Source organism: Hordeum vulgare, chromosome 2H, assembly GCF_904849725.1.
Source record: "Hordeum vulgare subsp. vulgare chromosome 2H, MorexV3_pseudomolecules_assembly, whole genome shotgun sequence".
Classification (NCBI taxonomy): Eukaryota; Viridiplantae; Streptophyta; class Magnoliopsida; order Poales; family Poaceae; genus Hordeum; species Hordeum vulgare.
In genome coordinates, this window is record NC_058519.1 from 516,355,210 (window position 1) to 516,372,680 (window position 17,471).

The window sequence follows — 17,471 nt, forward strand, 5'->3', positions numbered from 1 at the left end:
TGCCACTCAGAATTAAAATTTTCATGTGGTTTATACACAAGGGGGTTGTATTGACCAAAGATAATTTTATAAAACGAAGATGGGTAAGCAGTCCTAAATGTTGCTATTGTGATCAAAATGAAACAATAAGACACCTCTTTATTGATTGTCCACTAGCTACACTACTATGACACACTGTTCATATAGCCTTCAATATTAATCCACCAAAAAGCATTAATACGCTATTTGGGATGTGGCTCAATGGAGTAGATGGAACTATAGAGAATCATATCCGAATTGGAATAAGTGCATTATTTTGGGCTATATGTAAGACTAGAAACGATTTGATTTTTAATGGCAAGATCTTCCCCAATTTTTTGCAGGTTATCTACAGAGCCACGACTTGGATCCGTACGTGATCATTACTCAACCATGCAGACTCGAGGGAGCTTATGTCTATTGGGTGCAACCGGTGGGAGACGATCGCACGGGCTATCTTCAACCGATTTGGATGGCAAGCTACCAATAGGCTAGGTGTATAGGCATCATAGTCTATTTTTGGTTTCGCCAGATGTGGCAGTTTTTAATATATTTTTCCACTTGTTTCTTTACCCAATTCGTTAGCTTTTTGAGGATCTAAGACTTTATTCTCTTACTTGTTTAATAAGATGGATGCATGCATCGATTGATGTAGAGGCTAGGTGTTGTGTTCCTCCTTTACAAAAAAAAGTAAACTTCCCGCCATAGAAAGATTGTTGGTGTAGGCGGGAAAATTAGCCCTATGCAAAACTTCTCTTCAAAAAAATCTTGATTTTACAAAATCTGCACGTAGCATTATAGGTCTTTATATTATTTTGGGTGCTCAATAAATTGACCCTTTTAGGCTGCAACTTTTCATGTTGCAGTTTATTAGACGAAGAGTAAGTATTTTGGGTTAGGTCGTGGGTCTACACTGAACTTTTCGAGTGGCATTGGTAGGACTTTGCAGTTGCTTTTCTGTTGCTTACATTATGTTTGATAGTCTTTGAGGAAGTAAGGTGTTATACTCTAGATCCTCGGTAAATTGTGACATGTGAATTCTTGATATTCATCACGTACTAAGTGTGCTAGCTATTGGTCCAGGGACTATCGCTGTAAAACTCAGAGATTCAGATCACTACGTGGTTCGGGTCGTCACATTATAGGATTAAAGAATTTAGGTTATGATACCCACCAAGAAGCCCACAAAGCACAACCAACCTATTTTTTCATGGCTTCCATTTAGAAGCCTCGCTAGGGGTAGATCTTCAAGAAGTTAGCAGTCTCCGGGCTCATACAAACTCTTGCGGCCTTCACACAAAGAACTTGATAGGATCACGTAACTCCTACCGTCAACGATGCACTCACCATCCAAGAGTAATAAGAAAAGCATATTCACTTGATAAGAGCTCCTTGAAAGATCCATTTTGATGATGACTCACGCTCCTGCTTGGCGACACCGTCAGCGACGATGCAAGAACGCCCAATCCTTTCGGATTTCAAGGTGAAGAAGAAGACGTTGGCATCATCTAAAGGGGGTAAACCTTGGATTGGACCAATCCCTAAGGTAAACCTCCCCCCTCTCACTTTGTCGGATTTCTTGTCGCCAGGATCCTGGACTATGGTAAAGAAGAAAGGGAAGAAGTTCGGCCGCTCGGCTAGGCCGACGCCTGCGACGGGGATGACGAGTTCTCTGCGTGATTCCAGGGTGAAATTTTTGAACGTTGTAATTGCGGACAGTGGGCCTCGGGTTTGCGTCACCGAGTTGGGCCTGCTAACTCCTGGGTATATGGCCCAGGAGGAAGCCCTAGCGATCGACGTCGTGACTTCATGCAGTAGCGTCAGGCTCGTTCCTGGAGATGCGAGTCTGCCAGTCGTGATTCAGCCGTCGGGCGATAGCTGGATTCCCTGCGCCGCGGACGGGACGTGCGGCTCGTATCCCTCCTCTTCCTTTGGAGGCGATGACCGGGCGGGGCTCGAGCCAGCAGCAGCCTGGTCGCCCGACAGGCCAGACACATCGTCCGCCCAACCACTCGGGTAGGACGGTGGTTCCTGCAGCACCGGCCGACAAGTCTGCTTTGGTTGATGCCAACAGGTTGCAACCTAGAGGTAGATGGCGCAATGATGGCGTCAACGCCTACGGAGACGGACAACATCGTGGCTCATCTTCTGGTGGAGGTGGGCATGGCTACGCGGGGCAAGGTAATGGTGGCTTCGGCAATGGCTTTGCTGGTCCCCCTGGAAAGTTTGTGCCGGGGGTATGAGGCACTCCCAATCCAAAGCGGGGTGGTTTCAAACAGAATTGGGGTGGCAGAGGAGGAGGCAGGAAGCCGAGGCCGCCTCTTCCGCCTCATGATGTTGCTACAAACAAGGTTGACAACCCTCCTGTGGTAGCCAACATGGGGGTGATGTAGGAGGCACCCAAGTCTAGCCTCAGCAAGGTAATGGGGTAGAACCCGCTTTGGATGACAAGAGCAACACGCTGGGGAAGCATGAGGGGGGTGACCCTCCATCCAAATGGGCGCGCAAGAAGGAGAAGACGATTTGCTATCGTTGTGGTGAGACAAGACACTTTGTTTCCGAGTGCAAAGCGGATATTTGTGAGTTTTGCTTGAAGCCCAAGCATGGCTCGACACAGTGCCCTCTTACTGTCGGTCCAATGTCGGTGGCGACTATCTATGGCGTGTGCTGTCAGGAGCTGATGTTCTTTGAGTCACCCACTGTGACGACATCGATTCATGCGCCTGATGCGGCATTTACACAGACAGTTACCGTCGCCTGTGGGACAATGACGGTGGAGCAGGTGGTGCAGCAACTTCGGGATATGGTTTCCTCGTCCTATAGGTGGGAACCAGTGTTGATCGTAGAGAATGTGTTCAAGGTCGTGTTTCCTACCAAGGAGGACTTAGCACGTCTTCTCAAGTTTGGCACGTGCAGAGTGCCTAGCATGAGCTATGTGTTAGAGTTTGATGCGTGGAAGAGTGAAGAGCCACAAGGAGTGCCTCTTCCTCAGATTTGGGTTCGCTTTTCGGGAGCCCCATCAAAGGCGGTGAACGACTTTCTGGTTACTTGGAGCTTGGGGTCTCTGATTGGCAAGACTGAAAAACTGGATATGCAGTTTACCCGGGCTAAAGGATGCGAGGTTGCTGGTTAGTGTTATTGACATCGAGCTCGTTCCGGATGAAGTTATATGGAATCATGCGGGACTGAGATATACCCTACAGCTTGGGATTGAGAGCCCACCTCTGTTTGATGAAGGAGGGTCGGACAAAGATCTTCACATGACGAACGGGGATGATGCTTCCGGTTCTAGGGAGTCGGATAAAATGCTAAAACCGCCCGAGACCGCTAAGGATGTGCAATTACCAGAATCAACATCCTGTGATACATGTGCCAATCATTTGGTCACTGCTCCATCGACGCAGCTTAGGTTCGATTCTTTTGAACCAGCCTCGGCGCAGGCAATGCTTGGAAAAGCCCGAGGGGGGCAAAGTGGCGGGGTAGGTTCGACTATCGAACCAGACACTACCTGGGAAAAAACCCAAGGGGGTCTCTCTCGGTTTTTCTCAGCCTAAGGAAGACTTACAGGCAGTCTCGCTTGGAGACTATCTGGCAGGAGCAAGGTCCAATGTATTAGGGCCGAGGTGTAGCGGTTTGAACACAGGTGGCCCCAAGCCAGATGCGGCGGATGATGTCCATGAAGCTCCTATCGCGGCTGCTGTTCAGGAGGCTTCTGTCGTGGCGCTAATCTCTGGTGGCCCCAAGCCAGGTGCTGCGGCGGCTGTCCAGGAAGATCCTGGCGCGGCTGCTGCCCAGGAGGCTCCTGTCGCGGCGGCTGTCCAGGAGGCTCCTGTTGCAGCGCTGACATTTTAGGAAACACCAGAGGGGAATACCGTCCTGGGTCTTTCTCACATTTCTGTTGAGGAGGTCATTGATTTTGGTGGTATCCGGAATCCAATGACACCAGATAGAAAGGCCAGCCTGCGGATTCAGAACCAGCCAGATGCGGATGACTTGCAGTTGGGGCGTGCAATGCGTGCTGCAAAAATGAGAGATGCAGAAAATACAACAGGTATGTCTTTTAACAAAGACAATTCCATTCTTCATTTTTCTCCGCATGAAATTATGGATAATGCTGCTTCTGTTGGGGTATCTTTGGGTAACACGGGTAGAGAGATTTCGAAATCTATTAATGACCTTCTAGACTTAGAGGTAGATAGGGCTCTTGATATTATTCGGAATTTGGATGCCATGAAACCAATGAAAGAATCTGAAATTAATGATCTTGGGGGCTTGAATTCGCTATGTGAGAATTTGGCCCCGATGGATGATCCGGAGGAAGGAGAGGATAATAGTCTAGATCAGGCTATTGATGATGAGCAATCTCTTGTTGTTGACTCACAAGTACGTGGTTAAATGGACCAGGGGTTTGGTGAGAAACCAAAACGGCCTTGGAAACGGAAAGTATATCCGGTTTCTACGGTTCGTAGGAGCGCTAGATTTAAGACTGTAAATTTTTTTATGATGAAAGATGAGAGGAATTTTTTGAAATAGCAGAGGTCTTCGTGACTTGGCTAAAACAAGATTTCTAGCAGAGGCGACTTTAGAGCATCAACTTGATTTTATCGCACTTATGGAGATAGGGCGGGATAATTTCACTTCCCAGTTTTTGAAGTTCTTTATCAGCGGGGGTTGATTTTGACTGGCACTGTCTCCCTCCAAGAGGAAGATCCGGTGGGATTTTACTTGGAGTACGATGTGATACCCTTCAAGTAAGAGAAGTGGTGTTGGGAGATTATGCGGTTAAATTCAGGATTACATCCAAAGGGGATGGATTTCAATGGGCTCTCATAGCTGTGTATGGGGCTGCTCAGCCGGAGCTTAAACCTGAATTTCTCGCTGATCTGGTTCGGATTTGTGATGAGAAATTGCCATTTTTGGTAGGGGTTGACTTCAATATTATTAGGCGGGCCGATGAAAAGAGCAAGGTAATTTTGATGGCAGATGGCCATTTATGTTTAATACTATTATGGAGAGCCTGGACCTAAGGGAGATAGAACTCTCTGGTAGGAAATTCACATGGGCTAATTCCCTACAAAACCAAACTTTTGAAAAGTTGGATCGGGTTCTTACTAGTATTGAATGGGAACAAAAGTTTCCACTAGTAACAGTGCGTGCGCTTCAAAGAGCGATCTCTGACCACACGCCACTTTTGCTGGACTCTGGCAATGCAAACCATATAGGTAACAAAAATGGATTCTCCTTTGAGTCAAGCTGGTTCTCACGGGAGGGGTTCATGGATATGATTGCTAGGGAATGGAAATGGGAGTTGGGTGGGACATCCAACGTTGATAGATGGCAAAATAAAATCCGACATCTTAGACAATACCTCCGTGGTTGGGCTAAGAATGTATCCGGGATTTATAGGGATGAGCAGGATAGGCTTATCAAACTTATAGATGATCTCGACCGTAAGGCTGAGGCCAATATTTTGGATGTGAACAACCAGTCTTTGAAGCATGAGCCTGAACAAAGACTTCGAGTACTCCTTAGAGAGGAGGAAATGAAATGGGCAACTAGAGCAAAAGTACGGGCAATCGTTCATGGGGATAATAACACTAAATTTTTCCACTTGACTGCAAATGGCAAACATAGGAAAAAGAGAATCCTGCAGCTCGAGAAAGATGAGGGTACAATAGTAGGTCAGGAGAATCTAAAATTGTATATCTCTAACTATTATAAACAATTATTCGGTGCTCCTGATCATAGCTTTGTGACTATGGATGAGCATCAAGTAGCGAATATTCCTCAATTTGGAGAAGTTGACAATGAGATTTTATCTGCCCCTTTTACGGAGAAAGAGGTGCTCGATGCAATTGGGTAAATGAAGATTGGTAAAGCTCCAGGGCCAGATGGGTTTCCGGCTGAGTTTTACAAGAAATGTTGGCATATTATCAAGAATGATCTCATGGCAATGTTTCATGATCTGTTTGCTGGTCACCTACAACTCTTTCATTTGAATTTTGGTACCATAACGCTGTTACCAAAGAAAGAGGGGGCGACACGTATTGAACAATTTCGTCCAATTTGTTTGCTAAATGTTAGTTTCAAGATTTTCACAAAGGTGGGAACAGACAGACTAACTAAGATGGCTCATTCGATGGTGCAATCTACGCAAAGATGCCTGGACGGAATATCCTAGAAGGGGTTGTTGTCTTGCATGAAACTTTACATGAAATTCATTCGAAGAAACTTGACGGTGTTATCTTCAAAGTGGATTTTGAAAAAGCGTATGATAAAGTTAAATGGTCCTTTCTGCAGCAAACCCTGCGCATGAGGGGGTTTGATGAGCTTTGGCGAAAGCATGTCGATTGTTTTATAAAAAAAGGAAGTGTCAGTATTAAGGTAAATGATGACGTGGGTCATTTCTTCCAGACACTAAAGGGTCTCAGACAAGGGGACCCGATGTCTCCTATTTTAGTCCACATTGTTGCTGATATGTTGGCACTTATGATTAAGCGAGCCAACGAGAAGGACCTGGTAGGGGGACTAATCCCGCATCTTGTTGACGGGGGTGTCTCTATTCTACAATATGCAGATGACACGATTCTTTTTATGGAGCACGATCTGAAGAAAGCTAGAAATATGAAACTCACCCTGTGCTTATTTGAGCAGCTATCTGCGCTGAAGATTAATTTTAAAAAAAGTGAATTGTTTTGTTTTGGTAAGGCCAAAATAGAATAGCACACTTATAATCAATTGTTCGGTTGCGAAAGTGGGAATTTACCTTCCACGTATTTAGGGATTCCTATTCATTACCGAAAATTATCAAATAAGGAATGGAAATGCATTGAGGATTGATTTGAAAAAAAATTAAGTTGCTGGAAAGGCAAGCTTCTATCCTATGGAGGACGGTTGGTACTTGTTAATTCAGTATTAACAAGCATGCCTATGTTTCTCTTATCCTTTTTCGAAGTACCTGTCGGAGTGCGAAAAAGGTTAGATTTCTATCGATCTCGATTTTTCTGGCAAAGTGATGAGGTGAGGACTAAGTATAGGCTCACTAGATGGGACATTATTTGTAGACCTAAAGATCAAGGAGGTTTAGGAATCGAAAATTTAGAGACCAAAAATAGATGTCTACTCAGTAAATGGCTGTTTAGACTATTTATGGAAACATAAGGTATGTGGGTACAGATTTTGACGAACAAGTACTTACAGAACAAGACCTTATCTCAGGTTACAACTCGACCAACCGACTCTCCTTTCTGGAAGGGAAACGTTTCCATACGGCGCGCCGGCGGAACCGACGCGCCGGCTGCTCGCTCGCTCGCGCGGGCCATGCAACATTTTTCGCACGCGCGCGCTTCGCTTGTCAGTGGATGCAACTTTTATACCGTGTAAAATTTGCACTACTGTTTAATTTTGCTACTAGCGTTTTTCATTTGTTACATCTGTCCACTAAAAAAGCTGCATCCACGGTTGGTTGCAACTCAAGTTCGTTGGACTTTTGCTACAACCGTCGTTTTGACTTTTGCTACAACCATGTTAATTTTTGCTACAACCGGCATCATTTTTTGCTGCAACCGGTCACTAAAAAAGTTGCATACACGTTCACGTAGATTTTTGCTACAACCGGCGTTTGACTTTTGCTACCACGCACCATCAGCTTCGTTTTTTTGCTACGATCGCGTAGATATTTTTTTGCTACAATTTTTTTTTTGCAACCGTTGACGAAAATTGCTGCATCGCGTCAAAATTTTGCTGCATCGGGAAAAAAATGTTGCATGGAGATCTAGGCGGATCGTGCGGCCCGCGCGCGGCCAACCGAAAGTTTTGGCCGGCGCGACGGCGCAGAGCACTGGCCTTTATGGAAGGTTTTGATGCGGTCTAAAAATGCTTTCTTCAACAGAACTAGGTTCATCATAGGAGATGGTGAATCGACTAGATTCTGGGAAGATACTTGGCTAGGGGAGATGCCTTTAGCTATTGAGTATCCGCAGTTGTACCATATTGCACAACGTCGACAAGCGTCTGTTGCGTCAATATTATGCGAGACACCTCTAAATATTCAATTTCGTAGATCCTTAATTGGTGACAGATGGATTAGCTGACTGCATCTTGTCAGAAGGTTGATGGACATTAACCTCTCTGACAGATCCGATCGTGTTCATTGGAAGCTGACCACGAACGGAGTCATTACGGTCAAATCTATGTACATGCATCTCATAGATTCAACACCTATTCCAAAATCAGTGCATATATGGAAGATCAAAGTTCCGTTTAGAATTAAGGTCTTCATGTGGTTTGTTTACAAAGGGGTTATTCTAACGAAGGATAATCTAGCCAAGCGAAATTGGAATGGTAATCCTAGATGCAGCTTCTGTCCGAATAAAGAAAATATTAAGCATCTCTTTCTAGATTGTCCTATGGCTAAACTGGTATGGCGCTCGCTTCACATTGCTTTCAACATCAGTCCTCCTAGTAGTATAAACACGCTATTTGGGATGTGGTTACAGGGGGTTGATGTTCAAACTGCTAAACTTATTCATGTGGGATCATGTGGACTATTGTGGGCTGTATGGAATTGCAGAAATGACTTAGTGTTTAACAGACAACGCGATATTCACTTCTTGCAGGTCAGCTTCAGGGCTACCGCACTGATCCGCACGTGGTCATTACTCACTCCTGTGGAAGCCATGGAGCCTATGGTTACTGGGTGTGTCCGTTGGGAGATGGTAGCACAGGGTATCTTCAACCGGTTTGGATGGCGACATATTAATTGGATAGGTGTTTAGTCATCTATGTCTATTGTCATCTCCGGTTTGGGCGCGACAGACGCCTTGTATCTTTTTATTCACTTTTTGCTAGACGTTTCATGTATTTTGACGAGACTTGGTTTTAATTTTAATATATGGCTGCATGCATCTCTCGATGCAGAGGCCGGGGCTTTGCCTCCTTTTTGAAAAAAAAAGGTAGAACCTTTTTAAAAATAAAACAACTTGGAAGAACGAGCAAAACCAATTGCTTAGTAGTGTTGTAGTAAAGAGAGCAGTTATTAGGATGATAATTTACAGAAAAGAGCTAAGTCACAACTCGAAAGTTCCGCGCGAAAAGGAGCGGAGGTACCAAACTTATGTCATGACCAACATACAAGTCATTTCATTGGATATGGAAATCCAATTGTGTGCATAAACATAAGTTTTTCTTTTGGCCCCTCCTACAAGACAAATCAACACAAGTGATCTACTCGTTAGAGAGAATTTCTACGTGGAAAACAAAAAAAATGTATGATGTGTGTTGATGAACCTAATGAGGATTACATCCACCTATTATTTTCTTGTGGCTTTAGTCAAAACTTCTGGATTACTCTAGGCTTTGAATGGAATGCATACTTGGCTATATTTGATATGTTGAGGGAGGCCAAAAATAGAATGACAACCAAATCTGTCAAAGAATGCTTGATCACATGTTGTCGGAGCATATGGAAGCACATGAATGGCATCATCTTTGATCACAAGCAAAGAAATTTAGAATATTGCATCAGTTGCTTCAAAGAACACTTTGCTATGGGTTATCAGGAGAATCAACCCTGGTATTAAGGAGGGAATGCAATCATGGTTGATAGAAATCATTTGTAAGACGATAACTATGCTATACCCCTCCATTTATAATTATTCCATTATATAATGAAAAAGAGTTACAGTAGGGCCTTCCCTACTATTTTTTCTCCAAAAAAAAAAACACATGAGCAGACAAGCAAGCTGATACGCCTTGGAAGTGCTGATGATCTTTTTGTACTCGGAAGTGGTGGAGCAAACAAACAATGATTCAAGGAGGAATGGGTCGGCGATTCCATAAAAAATAAATGGCGGTTCCAAACCGTTGAAACTAGGTTTGACCTTTCAGTATGAATAACCCTAAGTGGCTCGGTAGTATGAAGAAAATGTTGAGAGTACCAGACTTAGAGAAACTCATAAAGAGGGAATTACTAGAGAGATTTTGAAGGATCTTGTCTTAGAATATATTTTTGGAGTTCAAACAAAGTATTTTTCTTGTACCCCTCTTCACAATATGGTTGTCATGTATGCAATGTGAATCTTGTATTCGCCAAAAGTCTAGAAAATACATAATAAGAGCTCGAGGAGAACAACAACTAGAGAAGTTGTTTGAACGGTCACCAGTGATCTTCCAACTGTAGCCAAACCTGATACACAATGAGATCACATGCTATACAAGAAATAAGCTCAATGAAACATCAATCATCTCAATGGTTTTGTCATAGATCATCAAAACCAAGAGGACCTGTTGATTTTGATGATCTATGACAAATATTAGCTGATGGGTGCTAATAGAACTCCACTATTTTTCATAGCACTCATCACCTATATAAAATCCCAGTACGAGACCTTCACTTTAAGACGTCGTAGATGCTGATGGGTGCTATGAAAAATACTAAAGTATTTTCTCCATTCAAGTGAAATATATATGAGTGGTGCGGTACCAACCTTCGTGTGCTACTTGTACAAGCACTTGATACCACACAAGCCACAATACAATACAACAGAAAAAATACATAATACAAGTCACGCTTGAAACAACGAGCATAATGTTTTCTTACTCTAACACGTCACCATAGCTATGTTGCATCCATCCTCCTGCTGGATCCTGCGCGATGAAGCGACGCAAATATAGAGTCGACTCTCGAGCAGCGGCGGAAACCTGATCTCCTTCTCTCGTATTCACTTTTGAAATGCTCAAATTCCCAGCAACTCGCCGCCACAACTGCATTTCCTTTGGCGCTTCCTTCTGAAATTTTACGAAAAACTCTTTCAAGTGAGTTTGATCCTGTGGTTGGTGCATGATTTCTATTGAATTCAGCTTCTTGTGTCGAGGAAGTGATGAAACGCATTGGTTGGGACATGTCCTTTTTGGCTTTGCCTTCCCTTTGCTCCTCTTGGGACGACCTAAAAACTGTTGTGTACAAGATTTTTCGCCTCAGGTGTACATGAAACAAATAACTGAAGTATAGGCTATATATACAATTAAAAAGAGGCATATATATACCTTGCAGTGGCGCAATCGAAGTTTCTCCAAATTAGGGGCGTTTTCAAGGACTTTCATCAACACTTGGAAGTTGATCGCTCCAATATCACAACCGTTGAGAAGCAAGGTTCTTAGGTTTTCAAACACCGGAAAATCTTGAGACTCATGGTCCAGCAATGCCTGAAATACATGAATAATAAAGATCCGCAAATGTCTAAAACATCGCCACCACACAGCTCACTATGCATATATAACTTATTAACAAAAAAAAGTTATATACTCCCTGTTAGTACAAAGTTGTACTCTGAATCATGGACAACTAATATGGATCGGAGGGTGTACCACTGGTTAGCTAAAACTGTACACTTTTGTCAGGAAACAACATTGTACACTTTAATATCGTGTTTTTAAGCTTGGTCTTGTGCAATTTCAGGTGAATGATAAAGAAAAATAGGCAAATGGTATTAAGTTGTCCAATTTCAGGTGAGTGCTCCCGCCAAAATAATCAGGTGAGTGAAGTTCACAAAGAAAATTAGGCTTATGAGAATCAGCAGGAGCATTGTTAAAACTCTCGAGAGATGAAAAAATGCGTACCGTCATGGTGAACCCCGAGAGTTCTATTTTTCTGACATTGGTTAGTCGGTCGAGGAAGCTGCGCATGGATCTCAGGAACGGGAGCTTGGCTTTGTAAGCCCGTTGGTCCATAACATTTAGACAGATGGACGCCTCGACGAGCGACGGCAGCGCCTCGTTTCCTGGAGCCACTGAAATGCTGCCGTTGCGGCCGAACGGAAGGACGAGGTGGAGGGAGGCGAGGCGAGGAGCCGCGATGGCCACGGTGTTAGTGGAGTAACTGATCATTGTACATGTGACTGCGAGGCTCTTGAGCGTGGGCGAGGCAATGGTGAGGGACCCGTAGTAGTTGCAGTTGTGGACGTGCAGGTCCTCGAGGACCGGCAACTGGCCGCCGAGCTCCGGCCCGAAGCAGATTCCGAGCGTCACGCCGGAGAGTCGGAGCCTCGTCAGCCGGCAGGCGGCAGCGGCCATGTCTACGTTCTGGGGCGGCCACATGATGTAGCCATCGGCGTAGTCGCACTGGAGGTCGACGGTGGCCGGGCGGCGCCTGAGGCCGCGCCGGATCCACCTCCCAAAGCTCGTCGTGTTCATGATATCGCTCAAGTGGACGCGGAACGTGTCCAGAGGCGTGTCCAGAGGCGGCCACGTCAACATGCCGTCGGCGAAGTCCTCGAAGCTCTGGTACTGGCGGGATCCGAGGGTGCCGCTGCCGGGGAACTCCCGCTGGTCGATGTCGACGCAGCGCACGGAGCGCCAGACGTGCCGCCAGCGACGGGACAGCGCGCTCGTCCGCATGGCCTGCCGGGACCCGAGGCGCGAGAGGATGTCTTGCAGGAGGCAGTCCGGCAGGTCGCTCAGCCGGTCCGCGTCCATGCGAGCGCGCTTGCGGTGGCCGCAGTCTTCAGCCATATCGTATCAATGAGGTGCTTCCTTGGCGGCGGGGCTCGAGCTTGATCGTATCGACGAGCTGCTCCCTTCGGTGGCGTGATCGTATCAACGAGCTGCTCCCGTGGCTTTATGTACGAGCTGTGTGTCCCGACTGCTGACATGGTCCGTCTCCGACTCTCCAGTTTCTCCGTGCGCGCTACCGACCGGCTTCACCCGTAGCTATCTTCCGCTGAGTGCTGCGCATGCTGGACGCGAGTTGCTGCACAGAACTGTCTACTAAGAGCAACTCTAGCACACCCCCCGTCCGTCCCCGACCCGCAAAATAACCGATAAAATGCGCGTACGGACTGAAAAGCCTGCCGGACCAGACCCCGCATTCCGTCCCGGTCCGTAAAAAATTTAGAGAGCGCGGCAAATTCCCGAGCCCAACCGGAGAAAACGCGGGTTTCCCCCTCGGGGCTGCGGTGCCCTGCATCACAGAGAAGCAGTTGTCGGGAGGGACACTTCAGCCTGCGCTATTTTTCCCCTCCTTCCGCCGCCGCCCCGCCCTTGCTTCCGCCCGCCCGCCGCCGGCGATTCCGGCCATATTTGCAGGCGAGCTGCTGCACCGCCCCTCCGGATCCGGCGAGAAGAGCCCCCTGCCGCCGCCGAGCGCACCCCCTCGTCGCCGCCCGGGATCACCAGCCGTCGGTTAGTCACTTTTTTGTGATTTTTACGAGCTGTGCGAGAAGATGGATTTGACCCCCGACACTATCAATGGACATGAATACACAAAGGGGTACTATCTCGCAGATGATATATACTCTCCTTGGTGCACATTTGTCAAGAGCATCAAAAAACCCAGAACAAAAAAACAATGTGAACTTGCAAAGGTGCAAGAGGCGGTCCGCAAAGACATTGAAAGAGCATTCGGTGTTTTGCAATCTAGGTTTGCCATTGTCCGTGGTCCTGCTCGTTTTTGGGATAAGAAAATCATAAAGAACATCATGACATGTTGTGTTATCCTGCACAATATGATTCTTGAAAATGAGAGAGGATTGAATTTAGAATTCTTTTACGACAACGTGGGTAGCCGTGTCAAACCAGCTAGAGACCCAAACCGCATTAGAACTTTTCTACACACATACAAGGAGATTGAAAATGCAGACACCCACTTTCAACTTCAGAAAGATCTCATTGAACACCATTGGCAAAGGGCTGGACAATGACTTATTTTCGTATTCATTTGTATTTGTATTCATGACAAGTTTTGAATAATTATTTGTAATACGGATGATTATTGTATTATGTTTGATTTGAATAATTCGGTTTGTTTTCGATTGTTGAATTATGTTGTATTTGATATTTGCGGGCTGATGATATGCGGGATGCAGCGGCGCAAAGAGCAGTCCCCGTAAAGCCGACCCGTAAAAAAACATATTCCGCGAATATACCTTTTTACGGATCCGTTTGGGGGGGTCTGCATCTGTGTCAGCCCGGACCAGCCCGCAAAAGTTGTTTTGCGGGCCGGCGGGATGCAGGGTCTGCTAGACTTGCTCTAAGAGCAATCTTAAGAGAAACGACGTTCTACTCCCCCGTTTCTAAATATAAGTCTTTCTACAGATTTCATTACATGACTACATACAAAACAAAATAAATGAATTTACATTTTAAAACAAAGCTATATACATTTGTATGTAGTTCTTTAATAAAATCTTTAAAATGACTTATATTTTAAAACGGAAGAAATACCATGCATGGGATATCCCGTGCATAGTCAAGCCATTCATTTCTGGAAGATTCGGATACATACAGATGTGGCCCGCTTCATGTTGCTTATTCAATTTTTCAGGCATCACCTACACACCAGGTCCTACTCACTTTTTCACGCATATTTCACTAATGCATCGGACCTGATGTGTAGGTGATGCATGCACGGTATATACAGTGCATGATAGATAATCCGCTCTCCAACTTTAACATACTCTCTATAAATAGTCAAACCCATAAGAAATAGCGTTTCTGTTCCGTAGTGTCAAAAACACAGTGAATAGATAAACTACTTAAAAGTGATCAAACCAGTATTTTTTTACAGCCCGTGAGAATATACCCCTCCAACCCTTTTATTTACTGTTTTGGAGGTAAAACTGAGGGGGTTTGTAAACTGGTCAATGTTACGCGACAAGAAAATTCTGCCATGCGCATACGGGCTCGAGTGAGCTTCCGCCACGGGACTCGTCAGAATCTCGTCGAAATCTCAAGTTGTACGGAGGAGCTTGGTACGACGATAAAGGAGGAGTTACTGGATGGATCTGGCCACAGACGAGCTTGCTCTGTTGGACGGATCCAGACACGGACTAGCTAGCTAGCTCCTGGATCTCGCCGGCCACGGACGAGCTAGGTTCGTGCGCTGTCCTAGACGCCGGCAACTTCATATTTTGATCGCTTCGTACGATGTTCATGGACACGGATGAGAGGAAGAAGAAGACATGGAAAGAATATAATCGAATATTCTGTTGTATAGTTCCTCGATGCGGGTTTTGTTCTATTGCAACCCTTGCCAGCCTGTAAAAACCGTTTTTCGTGAACTGTAAAGATGTGATACTTGTCTGACTTATACGGGGTCTGCTAGAGTTTCTCTAAGGGTATATGCAACTAGTAATTTTTTTTCTGCATCCGTTTGCAGATAGGAGGACCAGTCCGCGGACACAAATGCGGAGGACTTCATCCAACCGTATCCGCATACATTTCAATCCGCATTTAAATAAAACAAACGAAATTCATACAAACCGATCGATATTCATTAAAGTTTGGATAAAAATAGCACAAATTATACATACATGGCATGCAAATTAAGTCTAGTACAACAATGTCTTAAATTCGACTAGATCCCGAATGTCTAACAAGTTTTTCATCAACGGATCATGTCATTCCACACAAACTCCCCTTCAGCTTCATCCAACAATGTGTGCACGTAAATGATCGTCCCTCGCCCTTGTTGTACACCATCAAAGCGCGTGCGGGCTTCATATAATGTGTAAACTAGCATTGTGTGAATGAATCAATCAACAAGTTGAGCAAGAGAAAGCAAAACTTACGATCTCGTTCTCTGTTGCGTGCATTGGCCACCTTGCCTCGAGCTGACGAAGCACATCGCAAAACTTGGTGACGTGATCTGGATAGTGTGCCAGCGATGCAACAATGGGCTCACGTTGCGTGGTTGAATGGTGTACATGTCGTAGGGCACAATATGCTTTCGGGTGTGAAACGTTTCGTACACTTGCTATCAAAAGGCCTTCCTTTGCTTCACACTATAAAATCCACAGATACGGCCAACCACGCATCACACAATATGATACGGAGCATCCCACGGACATCACCATGGCAAGAGTATCTTTGCCAAGTGGCGCGCTACTTCTACTTCATACATACAAATGTGAATCTTCTCCTTTACACGTATCAGCTTGACCCCTTTGAGGATGGTATACTAGTTGACACTCCTCTCGTGTGCATACATAGGTATTGCCAGAGCTTCACGAAGGACGAGGAGGAGTGCCATCACCTACGTACGACTACACCCTCTGCGAGGGAAGCTTGGAAGAGAAGGAAGAAGAAGTAAGGACAACTTCTGGAAGGCCCGAACCTTTCGGCATGCCCGGAACCTCCGGACCTCGGACCTTTCGGTATGCCCGGACCTTCCGGCCTCCGGCAACGAGAGCAGCTACCAGGTGTGCCAACTCTGTGGATAGCCCGGACCGTGTCTGGACCTTGCTCGGAACCTCCGGAGCCCGGACATTCTGGCCTGCCCAGAACTTCCGGTCTCAGCGCATGCGAGAGTGTGCCAACTCTGTGGGTAGCCAGGAACCTCCAGATCCCGGAACGTCCGACCATCCCTGGAACTTTCGGTCCTGCCTGCGCGCAGAGACTTGGGTCGCCGCCCGTGTACCTCTTTTGCTCCTCACTTACCCCTTTGTGGCTTGCACTATATATTCTCCTCTCCCACCTCCATTCTAGAGTTAGCTATGCATAGACATATTTTTTTGAGCATTGCTCCTTCCTCTACATCCTCCCATGGAGATTCCTCCATGTGAGAAGACCCCATAGTGGATGTCAAGGCTCCTTGCGAGGGAAGATCCCCTAGTGGATTCAAAGCCCCATCTCCCCATGGGATTTGGGATAAACTCTACCATGTATCTTACTTTCCCTTTGTTGTTCATGTACCCTTGTGGATCTTGTGTGGTGAGTCTAGTGGATGTGTGATTGGTCTTGCTCTTGAGTGTTTTCCTTGTGATTTCTCCTTGTTCTTCCCCATGTTCTTCGTGTTCTTGAGGAATCCCCCTCCAATTCGTGAAAGATCGGACACCCACGGGTTTGCCCCGTATCACAATAGCTCATTCCCCATGATCGATTATCTCACCATCCTTTGTACTCTAAAAAATGACATACCATTTGAAAATAAGCTCAACAACATTTGAGCGAACACCTATCGGGTGAGGTGTCCGTCATGAAGGTCGTCGACAGGGGGATGGAGTGTACGTGGGTATAAATGGCTCCAGGGTTGACAACTCCGTCGTAAAAACGAGAGGGCGCGTCAATTGTGGTTGCACACGTCTCACACGTCTCCAACGTATCTATAATTTTTGATGGTTTCATGCTATTATCTTGTCAAACTTTGGATGTTTTGCATGCCTTTTTATTTATTTTCTGGGACTAACTTATTAACTCAGTGCCAAGTGCCAGTTCCTGTTTTTCCCATGTTTTGACCCCTTTCAGAGGAGATTTTGAAACGGAGTCCAAACGGAAGAAAATCCCCGAAAAGATTTTTTCTAGAACGGAAGAAGATCGGAGGACTTGGGAGCCAAGCCAGAAGAGCCCTAGGGGCCCCACAAGACCCCACCCTGCGGCCAAGGGGGCGCCATCCAGGCTTGTGTGCCCCCTGGAGGTCCCCTGACCTAGATCTTGCGCCTATAATTCCCAAATATTCC